Raw genomic sequence first — 17,380 nt, 5'->3', positions numbered from 1 at the left:
CAACCACCTCAATATCAAGCAATCCTCACCAGACCCATTACCTTTCTCTCTTTTACCACCAGTGGTTATCAATAACATCCGACAGATGGGTGTTGGACTTTATTCATCAAGGTCACACCCTAGACTTCGTCCAAAGACCACCGGACCTCCCATTCCCAGAAAACAGCAGCAAATTCAGCCCTAAAGAGAGATGTTCTTTCTCTACTCATAAAAGTGGCAATAGACAAGGTTCCTTGTCTACAGCGGGGGAAGGATTCTATTCGCACTTTTTCCTTATACGGAAAAAAAACAAACTACCAAGGGGAGGCAGGTGATGGATCTACGAGGTTTAAACAAATTTATCAGGAAACAGTCTTTCCGCATGTAATCTCTGCAAGATATATTGCTGATGCTGAACAGAGGAGAATATATGAAATCTTTACATCTATTAGATGCATACTTCCATATTCCAATACACGTCAAGCACAGACTGTACCTCAGGTTTGAGGTGGCAGGGCACCACTACCAATTCAGAGTGTTACCCTTTGGCCTCCGGTCCACGCCAAGAATGTTCACGAAGCGCATGGCGCCAGTGGCGACACATTTACGTCAGCAAGGTCACCAGGTATATCTATATCTGGGCGATTGGCTGGTCAAGGGCCCATCGTATCACGACACCCAAGAATCATTGGAAAGTTGCATTAACCTTTTTTTATCCCTGGGTTTAAAGATCAACGTAGAAAAATCGACACTTTGGGGTCAGCAGAGGGCTTCTTCAGCAGCAGGAGAATTTTAACATGTTTCCAATTAGCGGGCATATGGCCGGCAGTGAAATAGGAATTAAATACCTTATTAGCCACAGGATGTAATGCCGTGGCCACCGCAGCCAGTAATTTTGCCGGGCAGGAGTGGGCTGGGGATCCTGACTTAAGACTCTTGATGATATCACGGGACACTTTAGGTTGTAACCAAGGAAACTGCAGAAGAGCAGGGATTTCTGTTGAGGGGGGGATCCGTGGTCTGCATAATCATGATCCTCAGGAGACCCCCTTGACAAGTAGACCTGAATAGTTATGATTTTTTCGGGATAGAAAGTCGCTAGCTGGTTCGTCCATCGGGGAGAAAGAGTGAAAATCCTGGCAACAGATGACGGGGCAGAGAAGGCTTTTACGATTTTAAACATCTCTTTATTGCTGGATGACTCCATTTTATCTTTCAGATAGCTTTTTCTGTTATTGTGGACTTTTGTATAATTGGACTTAAAGGCCAGTTTGTGCTCAAGTTTATCGCCAGGATTAAAAAGAATTTGCCATTTCCTTTCTAGGCATTACAGGCGCTTTTGCTCATTCTCAGTAGCTCATTAAACCGGAGTGCTGAAAGTCTGGCTTTCTTGGGAGTACTTGTGGTCATAGGAGCTAACTTGTGAGCGCTGTGCCGCATCCAGGCCTCAAGTTAGAGTGCATCTCTCTCAGGATTCTCTGATAACAGAGGAATGGAGGTTTCCAGCTCTTCCCTAAAAGCTGATGGAGAGACTCGATGGAAAGATCTTAGATTGCTTTCCATTTTATTGGCAGGAGTCTGACAGCCCCACACCAACCTAGAAACCCTAGAACTAGGCAATAGTCCGACCATACCAGCGGTAGGGGCAGATCCACCTCAAGCTCTAAATTAGAGAAAATCTGGTTGAGGTTGTGGCCCATACTGTGTGTAGGGTGGGAGACATAAGGGGCAATGTTAAAACTGTGAGAGACTCAGTCAGGGACATGACCTCGGGCTCCATGGGTTTATCCAAATGAATATTGAGATCACCTAACACCAGAAAGTGACTGTATCTAAGGACCTGGCATGCGATCGCCTCATTAATGGACTTCAGAAATGCACCTGCAGGACCAGGGGGCCTGTATATAACGGCACCCACCAAGGATTATTGAGCTGATAAGGAGCAGTGAAAACCAAGGCATTCTGCATCTTCCAGCTCTCCTAAGGAAATAGTGTTACAGGCATATTCTTGCTTAAAAATAATGGCTATACCCCCTCCTTTACCTACAGGGCGGTCTTATCTAAGAAAGTTATACCCAGGGGAAATAGCTGCGGCGATGGTGGGGTTCGAGACTTGAGTACACCAAGTTTCCGTTAAAAACATTATATCCGGGAGTGATTCTTGCAGGAGGTCAAAGACCTGCGATTCGTGTTTCTGCAGGGAGCAAGTGTTTAGCAGAAAAGCCTTAAAATTCCCCACTTGACTGGCCTTGCCGGAAGCCCACAACACTGTTGTCTGCCCCTACTGGGCAACTCTTGTCACCACAAGTTAAAGCCCAGTTACAGCGCACACATTTGAAAACACCACCATCCCCAACAACTGCATCATTATCCCCGCAATGCCTTGTCCTACCCAGACTGAGAAGCGTAGCCCATATTTCCACACGTCCCAAACAATGTGAGTATATCCCATTTACCTATACGCCACCCATTATCAATTCCATATCCTTCCATTCGGCATCATATCACCAGTACATATTCTCACCAGTTGCTCAGTACAAGCTACTCTCACACATTAAGGTTATCACATAGGACCCGATTCACAGAACTAACTTAAGACAAAATCCTAAACTTACTACCATTTTGGTATTCACAGAAGGCACTTACTCATTTTGGTATTCACAGAAGACACTTACTCATTTCGGTATTCACAGAAGTTAGGAGTCCTAACTTTAGGACTCCTAAATGCCTTCTGTGAATACCGAAAGTCTTAAAATTAGGATTTTTCTCAGTTTAAGAGTAGTAAAGTTATGACTCCTAACTTTACTACTCCTAAACTGAGAAAATTCCTAACTTTACGACTTTAGGCGTTCACAGAAGGCATTTAGGAGTCCTAAAGTTAGGACTCCTAACTTTACTACTCCTAAACTGAGAAAAATCTAATTTTAAGACTTTCGGTATTCACAGAAGGCATTTAGGAGTCCTAAGGTTAGGAGTCCTAACTGTACTACTACTAAACTGAGAAAAATCGTAATTTTAAAACTTTCGGTATTCACAGAAGGCATTTAGGAGTCCTAAAGTTAGGAGTCCTAACTTTACTACTCCTAAACTGAGAAAAATCCTAATTTTAAGACTTTCGGTGAACAGTGCATGTCTCTTGGGCCGTTACACACACTCTATGTGGGACACAGTTGGGCAAGTGCCTGGACCGTGCTCACCGCACTGCTGCAGAGGGTCGAGACGCAGCAAAGTTCGCCATCAGGTGTGGACTGTATACCGCTGGCTCGCTGAGTAGAACGATTTCTACGTCATTAGCCCTGGGGCGCTACACCTGGCTGAGGTCCACTGGCTTCTCTGGGGATGTTCAATCGACCCTTTTGGACATGCCCTTTGATGGACGTCACCTGTTTGGCGACATGGCGGATAACGCGGTGAGCACTTCAAGGTCTCTAGGCCTCACTGCCACCTCTCGCCCCATGCAGTCTGCCTTTCGCCCCTTTCATGACTACAGAAGAGATGCCTCACCACGCTCCACCCAGAGCCACAGGCCAGCACAGGCTACCCAGTCTCTGTGCAACCGGGGACGTGGGACCCAATGTCCTGGGTCTGGGGGCCAGCGGGCGGGCCAGTCCACCAATGCTCCCCTGCAGCAGACTCCAAACCATCCTAGTCTGACTTTTCAGGGCCACCACTTGCCAGTGGGCAGCAGGATCTGCCATCCCTTCCTCTACTGGCGCAACATCACGTTGGACAGTTGAGTTTTTCAGATAGTCCGAAGGGGCTACTCCCTCCCCCTTCAAGACTACTTCTCCCTCCATGCCACCTACTTTCCATCACATGTCGGAGGATCACTTGGCTCTTCTGTGCCAGGAAGTTACGTCTCTCTTGGCCAAGGAAGCTATAGAACATGTCTCTGTGTCAGAAGTAGGTCGTGGTTGCTACTCCCACTACTTCCTGGTGCCCAAGAAAGGCAAAGGCCTGCATCCTATCTTAGACCTCAGGGAGGTCAACAGCTTCCTCCGGAAGGAGAAGTTCGAGATGTTAACTTTGGTTCAGGTCTTGTCTGTCCTCGACCCTGGAGACTGGATGGTAGCGTTGGACTTGCAGGATGCTTACTTTCATATCGCCATCTTGCCTGCCCATTGGCGTTACCTACGGTTCACGGTAGGCATTTTCAGTTCACCGTGCTCCCTTTTGGCCTTACCAGCGCCCCTCGGGTGTTCACGAAAGTGATCGCGGTAGTCGCAGATCATCGGTGCAGATCACGGGTTCCAGTCTTTCCCTATCTCGATGACTGGCTGTTGTAGGCGGGCTTGCCCCGGGCTGTCATTTCCACCTCCAGACTATGGCGGACATCCTGCATTTTCTGGGGTTCACCATCAAGATGCCGAAGTCGCACCTGATTCCCCCTTTTCATCGGAGCGGTTCTGGACACAGCACAGTTTCGGGTCTATCCTCCCAAGCAGCCAGTCTGGGGTATTCGGGCTATGATGCCGATCTTTCAGACTCTATCCCGTATTTTGGTGAGAATGACCCTGATGCTGGGCTTAATGGCCTCCTGTATCCTGCTGATAGATCATGCCAGATGGCATATTCAGGCTTTGTATTCGACCTGAAGGTCCAGTGGGCGCAGCATCAGGGGAATCTTTCCGATGTCGTCCAGATCTCGGAGGGGACTGTAAGTCAGTTGCAGTTGTGCCTCATGAACCAGGATTGGGTCAGGAGCAGATCCCTCTCCTTTCCCCAACCAGAGTTCACAGTTGTGATGGCTGCTTCACTTCTGGGATGGGGCAGCCACATGGGGGAGGCGGAGAGCAGAGGCCTCTGGTCTCCGGCAGAGTCTGGGCTCCATATCAACATTCTGGATCTCCAGGCAAGCATTCCTTCCTTCTTTCAAGGGAAGAGTAGTGCAGGTGTTCACAGACAACACCCCCGCCATGTGGTACTGCAACAAACAGGGGAGGGTGGGGTTGTGGACCCTATGTCAAGAGGCTCTTCGCCTTTGGACATGGCTGGTACATCAGAGTCTATCCCTGGTGGTTCGACACCTGGCAGGTTCCCTGAACGCCAGGGCAGATGAAGGAAGTGACCCACTTAGGGCCACCCAGGTCACCTCAGACCCCCTCTCAGCCTTCCATGTTAAATGAAGAGTCAGAGAAACAGTTGAGAAAATACACCAATAATCATTTATTATATACGTTCAGAGCGGGGCTCTGTCTGTACTGTCTCGAGAGAGCACTACAGAGGGAACTGAGGAACTGTAAGCATAAGGATATATTATATGCATTGCATGGTCAACTAATAACATGTTCTGATGGATACATCTGCCAGTGGATTCCTCACCTTGTGAATATCCCCTGCGCCAGCATTCTACGGAACTTTTTTCCCCAGCTCTCTACGCCGACGTGGACGACGTCATAATGCATCGGCTCCGCTCGCGACTCCGTATGACGTCACCGGAGCCATAAGAGAGCCACGTCAGCGTGATGACGTCCGTTCCCTTTTTTCCGCGCCGTCGACGCGCAACGGTTTTTCCAGTACACTTCTGCTACTTTGTAGTTGTTAGGTGTTACTGTTGGTGAAAATCTGTTATGTCTTCGATGAAGAAGTCGGGTTTTAAGCCCTGTAGGGAATGTGGGGGCCACATGTCTATGACGGACCCCCATGATGACTGTTTGTGGTGCCTTTCATCCGACCACGACGTCGAAGATTGTTCAAGATGCAGGAGGATGAATCCGAAGGCGTTAAAGGAGAGGAAGGCGAAGCTTTTTATGGCTAAGGTCGGGAAGGTGAAGAGAGGAAGAAAGAAGGAGAGGTCGAGGCCGGAGTCGTCGACTTCGAGATCATCGAAGTCGAAAAAACATCATAAAAAAAGGAAGCATTCCTCTCGGCGCCGGTCTTCAAAGAACAGGAAGTCGAGATCGACTTCGCCTCGACGACGACGAAGTAAGGATTTGTCTCCTTCTCCTTCTCCTTCGAAGTCTCCGGAAGGATCTTCTTCGCCGAAGCGGGCTCCAGTGCGGTCACCGGAGCAGTCCCCGGCGCAGTCACCGGCGCCTTCACCGGCGTCGTCTCCGGCTCCAGTGGAGTCGCCTGTTTCGGATGGTGAGCGGGAACAAAGGGGAGAACCTTCTCCACGACCTGAGGATCATACGGCTCCGATAGAGGACACTGCGGCGCCGTTGCCAGGTACTCAGAAGAAGGATACAGGTTCGGTTCCTTATCCGCAGCTCCCGGCTCCAGGTACTGATTCTTCGCATTTTTTAAATGCCATGTATGAAATCTTCAATCGGGCTGCCTTCCCATCCGGTGCACCGACTGGTCCCGTGGGTCCTATGGCATATACTTTAGGGGTGCCGCAGCATTACGCTCAGGCCCCGTTTATGCCCTTTCTGCCGATGGCGCCTTCGTGGCTGTTTCCGGCACCGCCTGGGGATCCATCACGACTTCGGCTGGATCGTCCTGCTTCGGAGCCTTCCTCGATGCCGTTGCCGCCTCCCTCGGCGCCGCGTCCGGCGCTGCCGACTCCATCTCCTCTGGTTCCACCGACGCCGCGTATGACCTTGACGACGCCGGCTCCACGGATTCGTTCAAGGAGGGAGGCCCAAAGGGTCTTGGATGAAGAAAGGTATAGAGTGGAGGTAGAGGAAGGTGAAGTGGACATGTCCTCAGATCAATTTGAGGGGATACAAGAGGCTAGTGGCCTGGATACGACCCCTGAGTGGGAGCATACTTCGTCTAGATCCTCTCCACCACAAGAGTTGGCTCCTTACCATGTGGTAATAAAAAAGGCCGCAGAGCTGTTGGATTTGCAGTTACCTTCTGCGGAGTATAAATCTAACCTGCTTATAGAGGTGTTGCATTCACCTACTTCAACATTTGAGCCTTTACTGCCTTTTAATGAGGCTATTTTGGAGCCTGTTTTGGAGGTATGGCGGAAACCTCTTTTTTCTCCGGCGGTTTCCAGGCAGGTGGCGAGAAGATACAGGGTGGCGCCTGGGGATCCGGATTTTCTTTCTATGCACCCGTCTCCAGAGAGTCTGGTTTTGCAGGCGTCCTGCTCTAAGCATGCTTCGGGAGCGTTCCCTCAGTCTACTGTGGACAGGGAGTCCAAAAAGAAAACGTTTTCTTCAGGAAGTATGGCACTTAAGTCTGCCAACGCCACGTGCTTGCTGGGTCATTATGTGCATGCCTTAATGGACTCAATGAAGTCTTTAGCCCCTAAGCTGCCTGAGGGTGATAAGGCGTCCTTCATGGAGGTGGTTGCAGATACTCAAGCTGCTGCTAGACAAGTGATTCAATCGGGGCTTGATACAGCAGATTCAGTGGCGAGAATAATGGGCTCGTCTATAGCCACTAGAAGGCAGGCATGGCTCCGTTCATCTGGCTTCTCCACGGATGTTCAGGCCACATTGGTGGATTTGCCGTTTGATGGACAGAAATTGTTTGGAGAAAAGGCTGACTCCGCCCTACAAAGATTTAAGGACAGCAGGGTAACAGCTAAATCTTTGGGTCTGCAAACTGCTGCTAAAGGATTTGGTTTTAAAAAGTTTAGGGGTTTCGGAAGGTCTTCATTTCGCTCCTTCCAACAGCCTCAGCAGCAGCAGCAACAACAGCAGAATCCCCTCTATATGTCCTATAGAGGGAGACAAAAGGGTCGGAGAGGCTCTGGACGTAACCCCTCTTCTTCTTCCTCCTCCTCTCCTCCCAATGAGGCTTCAGGGAAGCAGCCCTAGATCCCCCATCCTGGACCAAGTAAGACCTGTGGGGGGTCGGGTGTCCTACTTTCTGCGGGGTTGGAAATCTGTTACGACCGACCTTTGGGTTTTAAACCTCGTGGAAACTGGGTACGCCCTTCCCTTTCGGGAGTTTCCTCCCCCTTACCTTCCTTGCCAAGGTTACTGCTCAGAGGACCATCTGCTTCTTTTACAGAAGGAGGTTCTGGCTTTGCTTCAAAAAGGGGCGATAGAGGTGGTTCCGGAGCAGGAAAGGGGTCAGGGATGCTACTCCCGGTATTTCCTGATTCCCAAAAAGGACGGCAAATTGCATCCGATACTGGACCTCAGAATCTTGAACTTTTACCTGAAACAGGAGAAATTCAAGATGCTGGCCCTTGCGCAGGTTCTTCAGGCGTTGCAGCAAGGAGACTGGATGGTGTCGCTCGACTTGCAGGATGCGTACTTCCATGTCCCGATCCTGAAGTCGCACAGGAAGTATCTCCGTTTTACGGTTGGGTCGCAACATTACCAGTTTGCGGTCATCCCGTTTGGTCTTACTACCGCACCTCGGGTCTTCACGAAGGTGATGGCAGTGGTGGCTGCTCATCTCAGGAGGTCGGGGATTCCAGTTTTCCCCTACCTGGACGACTGGCTTCTGAAGGCAGAGTCCCCAGAGATGGTGCAGCGTCATCTGCAGGTAACATCTCAGCTGTTATTCGACTTGGGTTTTTTGATCAATGTGCCCAAATCTCACCTGGTGCCCTCTCAACGCAACCTGTTTATAGGGGCAGTACTGGACACTACTGTGTGTCGAGCATTTCCTCCTCCTCAAAGAATTCTCGACATTCAGGAAATGGTCCCTTTATTCCACAATGGAGTGGTTGTTCCAGTTCTGAAGGTCCTTCGCCTGCTCGGTCTGTTCGCTTCCTACATTCTGTTGGTCAGCCATGCACGCTGGCACATGAGGGCGCTCCAGTGGTGCCTTCGCAAGCAGTGGTATCTGCACAACGGAGATCTCAGGGAGTCGATCAGGATCTCCAGAGAAGCTGCAGCGGATCTGTCTTGGTGGAGAGTGGAAGCAACCTGTCTCAAGGAAAGCCCTTTCATCTTCCTCCATCGGTGGCCACAGTGATAACGGATGCCTCTACCCTAGGGTGGGGTGCTCATCTGGGGGATCTGGAGATCAAGGGTCTTTGGTCTCCAGAGGAAAAGTTGCTTCACATCAACCTTCTGGAATTGCGGGCAGTTCGTTTGGCGCTCAAGGCCTTCCTCCCTTCCCTTCGCGGTCAGTCGTTTCAAGTCCTGACAGACAACACTACCGCGATGTGGTATGTCCACAAGCAGGGAGGAGTGGGGTCTCTTTGTCTTTGCAGAGAGGCCTTACGTCGATGGTCCTGGGCTCAGGACCATCGGATTTGTCTGATGGCAAATCATCTGGCCGGGGTGCTGAACGTACGTGCGGACAGTCTCAGTCGGCAGTTCTCTGCCGATCACGAGTGGAGGCTCCATCCGGAGGTGGTTCGTCACTTCTTTCGGACGTGGGGGACACCTCGGGTGGACCTGTTCGCCACCCGCGAGAACGTGCACTGCCCGTCATTCTGCAGTCTCCATTTTACGATGCAGGGGGCGTTGGGGGACGTGTTTCAGTTGGATGTATGACGTTACAACGCATACTTTTACAACGCATGCACTTACAACGCAATTTTTACAACGCAACATCCACTACAACGCATTCCAATCATCGCATGACACTACAACGCATTTTTAAAAACTACCTTTACAACGCATTCCATTACATCGCATACTACCTTTACAACGCATACCATTACAACGCATAATGTTAAATTGCATTTAAGGTAAGTATTGGATAGTATAGGGGTAAAAATTACTATTCTAACTCCAGGGGGTGCAACAGTAGGGTAAGTGTTGGATGGTATGCATTGTAATGGTATGCGTTGTAATGGTATGCGTTGTAATGCCTGCGTTTTAGTGACATGCGATGTAGTGCCTGCGTTGTAATGGTATGCGTTGTAATGGTATGCATTGTAGTGTCATGCGTTGTAAAGGATGTTGCGTTGTAATGCCTGCGTTGTAAGTGTAGTGCGATGTAATAGTTGCGTTGTAAAGGTTGTTTTCCGTTTCAGTTGAGTTGGAGCTCACAACTCCTTTACGCGTTTCCTCCCATACCCTTGATTCCTCGGGTTCTGAGGAAGATTCGCCAAGACCGGGCCCAAGCCATATTGATCGCCCCGGATTGGCCAAGAAGGGTGTGGTACACTGATCTTCTCCACCTCTCCTCGTGCCCTCCGCTCCGTCTCCCTCTGAGGGCAGAACTCCTCTCGCAATCGGAGGGGCAGGTTCTACACCCCCACCTCCAGAGCTTACACCTTCATGCCTGGAGATTGAACGGGGCAACCTGAGTTCGTTCTCTCTCCCGCCTGATGTGGTGGATGTTATTTTATCGGCCAGGCGACACTCCACCAAGTCCATTTACTCCTACAGGTGGTCGAAATTTGTTAAATGGTGTGGAGAGAGATCCATTGACCCTTTAAAGGCCCATCTTTCTAATGTGCTTCAGTTTGCTCTTTCCCTGGCTCAGCATTGCTGTGCTGTGGCCACGGTTAAGGGCTATCTATTTGCCTTATCGGCTTTTCTATGTCTTCCTGATCAACCGTCACTATTTAAATCTCCGGTTGTACTGAGGTTTATCAAGGGTCTTACAAACATGTTTCCCCCTACTCCCTTTGTAATGCCACAGTGGGACCTTAATCTTGTCTTGACTTTTCTGATGGGGTCCCCGTTTGAGCCTCTTCATAGCTCCCTTTTGAGGCTGTTGTCCTTTAAGGTGTTCTTTCTTGTGGCCATAACCTCGGCAAGGAGGGTGAGTGAGCTTCAAGCTCTTAATTCTAAACCCCCTTTTCTAACATTACATGCTGAAAGGAGGGTACTCAGGACCAGGGCTGCTTTCCTGCCCAAAGTTGTTGCTCCGTTTCATTTGGAGCAGTCTATTACTCTCCCTGTTTTTTATCCACCTCCTCATCCCTCCAAAGAGGAGGAAAGACTCCATCGCCTGGATCCAAAGAGGGCTGTGAGTTTTTATTTGGACAGAACGAAAGACTTTCGTCTGGACGATCAGCTCTTCGTGGGCTATGTTGGTCATTCGAAAGGAAGAGCGGTGCACAAGCGCACTTTATCAAGATGGATTATCCTTGCCATCAAGATCTGCTACGCCCTGGCTGGTAAGACTCCTCTTGAGGGTATTAGAGCTCATTCAACTAGAGCAAAATCGTCTACATCTGCTTTGGCCAGGGGTGTTCCTGTGGCAGATATTTTTAAAGCCGCGACTTGGGCCTCCCTCCATACTTTCGCAAATTATTATTGCTTGGACTCTGAGATGAGGAGGGAGGGCCACTTTGCGCGCTCTGTCTTGCAAGACTTTTTGGTATAGGAACGTGGACACCCTCCTCCGGGAGTGGGGACTGCTGTGGGAATCTATTCACAAGGTGAGGAATCCACTGGCAGATGTATCCATCAGAAGAACAAGTTACTTACCTTCGGTAACGCTTTTTCTGATGGATACAGTATCTGCCTGTGGATTCCTCACTGGCCCATCCGCCTCCCCGTTGTCCACCTTTGTATACCTTAAAAGTTGTCTTGCTTGAGATGTTGTTATACTTTCTTGTATATTGGTAGGAAATGCTTGTTTTATTTAGCTTTCCTTTTCCTTGTATACTTTGTGTATATGATTGTATATTGTATACTGTGTATACTTTGTATCCGTCGTTGGTCCACCTGTGCGCCTCGGAGGCACGGAAAAAATGGGTGGAACTGACGTCATCACGCCGACGTGGCTCTCTTATGGCTCCGGTGACATCATACGGAGTCGCGAGCGGAGCCGATGCATTATGACGTCGTCCACGTCGGCATAGAGAGCTGGGGAAAAAAGTTCAGTAGAGTGCTGGCGCAGGGGATATTCACAAGGTGAGGAATCCACAGGCAGATACTGTATCCACCAGAAAAAGCGTTACCGAAGGTAAGTAACTTGTTCTTCACAGTGGAATTTTCCCAACAGATGTGGGCGAACAACTTAAAGACAAAAAAAAAGGTTTCTACTTTAGTATCTTACACAGCTCAGAACACTTTCAAGGCCGTTCCATCCTGGGCTACGATAAAACTGCCAGATAGGTGGAAGAGGTTCTTCATCAAGGGAAAACTATGCCCTAGCACAAACAGTTCCTCGTTACAGAAACAAAACTTAGCAAGGGGCATTTCTTGAAATCAAACAGTACAGAAAATGGCGTAGCGAATGCTAATTTATACATGACATTAAAGAACATCAACAAGCATCATCTAACAAATCCTCCTTTTAGCATGAGCCAAAGATATTTTCTATTTAGAAAATTGGTAAGACTGGCACATATTCAGGGGCAACTGTGACATCATCATAATTTGATACAGCATTGTAGTTAGATATGTGATCAAGGTGGAGCTGTGGGCACTGTTTACAGTTGATGTCCAATAGTGGGACAGCATGGAGGGATGTATCTTCAAATATTCCCTCATCTATATTCATAAGATCATCAATATCATTCTGTAACATCATAGCGGCATTAGTATCAGAGGCGGATATTTTCTCTTTGGGTGTTAAAGCAGTGGCACAATAGGAACAACAAAGCGGGAGACATTGAATGAGAATACAACAGAATAATAATACTGCTATTAAATAAATGATTTCCTTTAAGATCCAATCCCAATTACCTAAGAAAGATCAACTCCAATTTCCCCTTTCCATGCCTTTGATATTATCAATGATATCCATAATGTGTTGTGTTATATTGTTTTCCAAATTCGCTATACCCATAACACACTGGTCGGCAATTATTGCGCAAACACCACCGCTCTAGGCCAACATAAAATCCACAACATATGTAGTCTATTCTCGAATACACCTGCATGCTTTCTAACTGAGTAGTAATATCTATCAACGCTTCCACTGTAGTGTCGGATAGAATCTGCAATTTACATCCAAAATACTCTCTAGCTTTCTTACCCCTGGATGCAATTCAAAGGCTAGTGACGGATTGGAAAGGGTAGCAGGTGGTCCCCTTCCCAAAGAATCTCCTATGAGTTTTCACAAACATGTTATTTGTGACAGCCCTCCTATTGCTTCTCAGGGGAAAGTGTTCATCTATGTTGAGTGTGGGTACACTATGTGTATCTTCCAGGAAACCATGATACCCCACATGCTATTATTACCACCATTACCAGAACAATGACAGACGCAATTTTACTTTGTATAGACCAAATCGCACTACGTTGTCCAGGGGCGATTGGCTGGTCCTCCTCATTATTCTGCCTACCAAAATGATGCATAATGGAACAAAAGAAGAGTTGCAAAAATGATAAGAAATGTAAGTGTTCCCAGTGTCCGTCAGAGCCTCACTGGTACAGGCTCCTATCGTCCATCAGTTGACGCTCTTGAACACTTTCCTAATCTATTCCATGTCGATATAGGTTGTATACTTTTCAAAGCATACTTTCCTGACTAATGTTCAAACAACAAGAGCAAAACAGATGCAACTCTTTCATGTATCCACTCCCTCATTGATACTGCTACACAGCACTTTCCTACCTTCTGCAGTCTATCCCTAGTCTTTCTTTTTCTTTGACTCAGTGGTCCTCACCCAAGGACGTAAGTTGTACCTGGTAGCGCCAGGCACTGTTTGATCACTGAACAGAGGTCCTGGATAGCTCATATTTCTGGTGGGACAGCCTCATTCAAAAGATAGTTGTTCTCTCTGTCTGTCTGCAACCTTTACAGCTGTCTTTGTAGCCAGAAGGACTTGCTCAGGACCTTTCCATTTGGGCTCCAGATTTTTCTTCCTCTGGAAATTTTGGATTAGAATGAAGTCCCCAGGCTGGATACTGTGGCCAGGACCCTCTGGCATAGGAGGTAAGGAGTCTTGCACCTATGAATAGAACGCAAACTTTCCGTCAATTGCCCAAGGTAATCAAGCAATACAGGATATTCAATATTCGAAAACTCTCTCGGCCTAGAGACCCCCCAGGCATTTGCTGGGTGGCCAAAGACAATTTCATTAGGGGACAAGCCTGTTCTAGAATGTGCTGTAGTCCTAGTGGACAAAAGGGCCAAAGGAAGAGCGTCTGGCCATTGCCACCCTGTCGTCTCCTGAATTTGTGCCGATTTCAATTTCATTGTGACATTATACTTCTCGACCAACCCCGCTGGCTGCGGGTAATTGGCGGGACGGAATTACTGTTAATATGCAGGCCTTCACATACTAGCTTCATCACTTTCCCATTAAAATGAGACCCATTGTCACTCCAAATAACTCTGGGCATTCCGAAACACGGAAAGAACTCTTCAATAAGCCCCTTTGCTGTGGTGATACCAGTATTGTCTTTAGTGAGGTAAGCCTCCACCCATTTACTGAATGCACATATGGCCACTAGAACATACTTGAGATTGTTACAACGTTCTAGCTCAATGAAATCCTTTTGAAGGACTTCAAAGTGAAATGTAGGTGGTGCAAAGTTACCGGATGGTGTGGGGGTACCTTTCCCATGATTGTGCATCCAACAAATCATACGATTGTTCACTAAGTGTGCAGCTGTTTTGGAAATATTGTGATTACACCAAACTGGGGCCAATAGTTTACAAATATCCTTTGCACTGATATTAGCTGGACCATGCCCCATAGTAACCACAGGGAGTATATATGCCTCAGGTAACATCCATTTCTGCTTTCTGGACAAATCAATCCCACATTCTTCTTCATCTAAATGTGCTGTACTTTCGTGCCACAGAGCTAATTCTTCTATCGTGGCCTCGCTTTGTAGCTCCTTCACACTCTCAAATGTGTTTTCAAACAGTGTTCTCAGGAACCCATCTAGCTGGGCCTGCAACAAACATTCTCTTCATCTTACTCTGAGCCGTCTCTTTGGCTTTCTGATCAGCAAACTCATTCCCTCTACCTACATCATCTGTCACTTTCTTTTGGGCACTACAGTTTACAATAGCCATTTTCTTAGGAAGTGTTAGTGCAGATAGTAATCATGATATCAAGTGTCCATTTTGTATCTTAGTACCATGCGAGGTAAGAAACCCTCTCTCTGCCCACAGGCGCCCGAATTTGTGCGCAACCCCAAATGCATTCTGGCTGTCTGTGTAAATATTGACAACTAACCCTTCGCTCAATTCACTAGCTCGTATAAGGGCAACAAGTTCTGCTGCCTGGGCAGATTGATAGGGGACTCGTGATGTCTCTACCACTGCGTGCAATGTAGTGATAGCATAAGCTGCAGTGCTGGTGCCATCTGGTAATTTAAAACAAGAGCCATCAACATACAGTTCTCCTTGGGGATCAGATAAGGGAACATCGTTCAGTTCTATCCGTCCTTTTGTTTCTTCCTCTTTTCGGAAAATACAATCATGTTTGTCAACTGCATCATTCCCAGAAGGGAGGGGTAGTAACACAGCTGGATTCAGAGTGGCACATCTTTTGATCGTAATATGTTTCGCAAACAATGTCAATTCGTAGGCAGTAAGACGCACTGGTGAGGTGCTGTGTTCTTGTTTTATTCAAAAGTGTGTCCACAGCATGGGGCACCATAACTGTGAGGTCAGTATCGAGTACAAGTCCAGCTGATTGTCTGATGGAAGTAGCCACAGTCGCTACCGCTCGCAGACAACTCAGGAGGGCCCGTGCGACAGGATCGAGCAAAGCAGAGAAATAAGCGCAAGGTCTCTGTCTATCGCCAAATGTTTTTGTCAAGACAGAGAGCACGACCAGCCATCTTGTGGACATATACCACAAAAGACTTGTTATAGTCAGGCGTGCCTAATACTGGAGCAAAGCAAAGTGCAGTTTTTAATTCTACAAAAGATTGCTGACAAACTGGCATCCAAGGTAAAGGCTCAGGGGTTTGATCAGTAAGGAATAATTAGCTATCCACTGTCGATAGTAGGAATTGATGCCTATAAAGCAGGCAAGTCCTTTTGAGTTTGTGGACAGGGCATTTTATTAATGGTACTAATGTGTTCTGGCGTTAACCTTCTACCCTCCTTCGACAGAAGGTGACCTAAATAGGTGACCTGCTGTCAACAGGTCTGAAACTTCGAACGTGAAACTTTATGACCGTGGTGTGCCAGGTGTAACAATAATTGCACTGTACTATCTTTGCAACCTTGTTCAGTATCAGCAGCAATTAATAAATCGTCGACATACTATACCCATGCATTGCCTGGAGAAAGTGAAAGTAAATCCAACTGACCTTTCAATGCTTGACTATAAATGCTAGGACTTTCAGTATAGCCTTGAGGAGCTCTACAGAATCAGAAACCTTTATCAGCCAGCAAAAATCCGAACAAATACCTGCTGTCTGGGTGTATGGGAATGCTAAAGAATGTTTTTTCTTTAAATCAGTGACAGAGAAAAACTTAGCGGTAGATAAAATCATTTTTAAAAGTGTGGTGATATCGGGAACCACTAGGAATTGCGGAACCACTATTTTATTGACCTCGCGCAAATCAATCACAAAACAATATACATCACCAGCACTGTTGGGATAGTCTAGAGGCACCCTTTTTAGGACCGTAAGAATAAGACTATTGCATATGTTACCGGTGGTCTCCTCGATAACTCCCTTATGTATGAGGTCCTGAACAATATTAAGGAGAGCTTATTCTCCTGCCTTTGGTGTTTTATACCGGGAAATGCGTGGTAGTATGTGTAGGATCTGCTTCACATGGGTACCCCCACTTTTTGCTGGTGTTTCACTGTTTTTCGACCTTAGTCTGGCTGGGGCCCTGCTAATCAGGACCCCAGCCTAGCTGCTTCCTCTCTAAAATGGTTTGCATGTACATTAGGTACATATCTATTTGGATTCTGGAGTGCCTTATAAGCCCCTAGTTAATGGTATACCATGTACCTATGTCATAGGTACCTCAGAGGCCTTCCAGTGGCTGAAGCATGTATTATGCCACCCCTGGGAAGCACTCCAAAATGGCACCGCAGGTCTGCTACTGCAGCCTGGGTAAGGGTGTGCTTGCACCCCTTTCAGTGGTATAGGCTACCTATATCACTACCATTGCACACACATATAAAACTTGTAAGTCACTCCTATGGCAGGCCTTAACAATCCTGAAGGCAGAGTGAATACTACCCCCCCCCCCCCGCCAGTTCTGGTGGCGGGGGTACCATTCCACCCTTCTAGAGGGAGAGACATGTTCACACTGGTCTAACCCGGTAGGACTTTCTACAGTCCTGGCATCACAAAATGGATGCCTCTGCCACAGACACGGGTCTGGCCTCCTGCTGCTGACCGAAACTCTGGCGGGGGAGGCCTGGACAATAGGTTTCCTGTCGAAGGGAGGTGCAACCCTCCCCAGACAGGCAGATGTGTATTGGGGCTGGGCGGGAGCACTCTATAGTGCTTTGAAGTCCTGCACTGGGGGCACATTTGGTGTCCCTGTGCATAGTCCAGTTCAAACCGGTTGCAGGGGCTACCTGCCCCTGCTCTGGCGCGAAACTGGACAAAGGAAATGAGTGTAACCACCCCTCTTTCCAAACCCTCCCATAGGTGGGTCCCTAGAGTATGTCCAACCCCCAAACTTAGTATAAGTATGGGAACCCAGTCCTTGCGACTTTAGATTACCCTGGACGAAACTCTGCAATATATAT

This window comes from Triturus cristatus, chromosome 7 (genome assembly GCF_964204655.1).
Source record: "Triturus cristatus chromosome 7, aTriCri1.1, whole genome shotgun sequence".
Taxonomy (NCBI): Eukaryota; Metazoa; Chordata; class Amphibia; order Caudata; family Salamandridae; genus Triturus; species Triturus cristatus.
The sequence above is the reverse complement of the archived record's forward strand: the minus strand, read 5'-3'. Positions refer to the sequence as shown.